Source organism: Helianthus annuus, chromosome 4 (assembly GCF_002127325.2).
Source record: "Helianthus annuus cultivar XRQ/B chromosome 4, HanXRQr2.0-SUNRISE, whole genome shotgun sequence".
NCBI classification, from domain to species: Eukaryota; Viridiplantae; Streptophyta; class Magnoliopsida; order Asterales; family Asteraceae; genus Helianthus; species Helianthus annuus.
Window position 1 is genome coordinate 184,821,096 of NC_035436.2, and position 2,734 is coordinate 184,823,829.

The window sequence follows — 2,734 nt, forward strand, 5'->3', positions numbered from 1 at the left end:
TATGTAGGGTTTTGATCAACCCACTCCGATGAAGCTCTACTTCTTGTTTATAAATCTTAAACTTTTCAAGAGCTTCATCCTTAGCATGCAACAAATAAACATAACAAAATCTAGTAGCATCATCTATAAATGTTACTACATATTTTTTATTACCTAGAGATGGTGTAGCATGAAAATCACATAGATCACTATGTATCAAATCTAACACTTTAGTTTCCCTATGAACATGTTGCATGAAAGGCTTTTTGGTTATCTTATTCAACTTGCAAACATGGCACTTATCATTGTTTATGTTAATAGGCGGAATTAAGCTCATTTTAGACATTTCTTTAACCCTTTTATAATGTACATGTCCTAGTCTAGCATGCCATAATTCCGATTCAGTCAAGTTGTTTCTACTACTAGTTGAAGCTATACAATTTGCATTACTAGTTGAAGGTATGTCATTAACATTACTAGTTGAAGCAACACAAACAGATTCATTCATGAACGAGACATCAACATTCAACATAAACATACCATTACATAGATAACCGACAAAGGTACCATGTCTTGACAAGATATACTTGTCACTTTCCAATACTTGTTTGTACCCACAATTATTCAACACAATGCCACTTAACAGATTCTTTCGAATCCCGGGCGCATATAAAACATTGTTCAAAAGTAAAGTTTTCCCAGAAGTAAACACAAGATTAACAGTTCCTATTCCCTTGATTGGTTCAGTTACAACATTCCCCATCTTTATGATAGACCCGTCTTCTATTGGTTGAAAGTCTTTAAACCAACGAAGATCCTTGCACACATGACTTGTTGCACCTGAATCAACCCACCAAGCAATGTCATCATCCTACACATAAAATGCCTCAGAAATTAGTGACACATAATTCTGAACCGAATTATTAAATTGTACTAAATTCTGACCTTGCTTGCCCGGGTCCTTGGACCCGCTAGAACCAGCCTCTTGCTTGTCCTTTGAACCAGACTTCTTGTTTTTCTTCATCAACTTACAGTCCTTCTTAAAGTGACCAACCTTACCACATTTCCAGCAAGGGTAATTCGGCTTTTTGTTTGAACCCGAATTGTTGTTTCCTTGAAACTTGCGTTTCCCTTTGAACTTACTGTTTCCTTTGGAGGATTCACCCATTTCAACCATGTTCACAGAACTTGATCCAGCCCGTTTCTTATCATCATTGACCAACACATTTTCCTGTGCTCTCAAGCCTTCTTCAATTCTAAAGTGGCTTCCAAGTTCAACCAAAGTTAACTCTCCTTTCTGATGTTTCAGATTATGTTTAACATCTCTCCAGGAAGGAGGTAACTTGTCAATGATACTCGAAACAGAGATGGATTCATCCATCTTCATATCATGTTGGGCAAACTGCCCCAGAATTCGTAGCAATTCATGATATTGTTCCATCATAGGCCGTTCATCAACCATTTTGTAATTATTAAAATTACTGACAAGAAACTTCTTATTAGAAGAATCTTCTGCCATGTATTTGGCTTCCAACGTGTCCCACAGTAACTTTGCAGTTTCAACATTTTGATAAACATCAAATAAGGGATCAGACATACCGTTCAGGATGTGGCCAAGACACATATAATTGTCGTTCTCCCACTTTGACCTCTTCCTGATTTGCTCCAGATTTCCCTCCTACTGTATCTCCGGGATTGGAGTAGTCAACACGTACTCAACCTTCAACGAACTCAGAAGAAAATGCATCTTCTTCTGCCATCTTCGGAAGTCCACACCTTCGAACTTCTCCAGTTTGTTCTCCTTGATTATCATATCCTTCATCGATCCGCTTGCCATCTTCACAGAAACTAATTTGATCTTTGTTGGGGAAATTTCAGAAACCGGACGATCAGAGAGGCGTGTAATCACTCTCAGATCAAATTATTTCGGTGGTTCACCTGAATAATTCAATCGGATACAACTCTGATTTTCAGAAATTGAACCGGTGTATGTTGTTTTGTATGTAAAATGATGAACCAGTAGATTGTAACCAAAAAACTGTCTACGAAATTGGTTTTTGGGGTTGTAACTGCCTCATGGCAGTTGCCTCTATTTTTCAGACAAACAATAGCCAAAAAACTGTCGTTTTTTATCATTTCGAAAATGATAAAAATTCCAGAAAATAAAATTTTCTGATACAGTTTCATTAAGGCAATTTAATGAAAATAAATTTTTTCCAAGCTGACCTGGCAGCTCGACCCCAGTGCCGCCCCTTGGACCCTGCTCCCAAGGGCGCTGCCCCCGGACCCCCGCCAAGGGGGCGCTGCCCCCTTGGAACCCCCGTAGAGTACGGGCTCCGCCCGTACACTTCGAATAATAATAACTCAAACAAGCGTGCACTCCCGCACCTCCTAACTTGCTTGATGTGTATTATTATTCGCTTTGATCACCAAGTCAATCCCCGATTACACTAAAATATCTAACAGTTCGTTTTGCTCCCGATGGATTATCCATAATGAACTTGCAGATTTATTTTTGATTGCATCGATGAAGACTTCACAAGTGGTCATCATCCTAGTATTATTATTATTCTCATCTGAGTACACTTAACTGTGGAGTTTTCATGTACTTCATTGCCAACTAAGCTCAAAACGCATTGCTGATTAAAAAGGTGGGGCATTCCCTGTTAACCAAGAATCTATCCTGACCACACAACGATGTGGATTTGCCTAAGGTGTTATGATGGTCTGTGTTAATCTTCTCGGTAGGCGATAT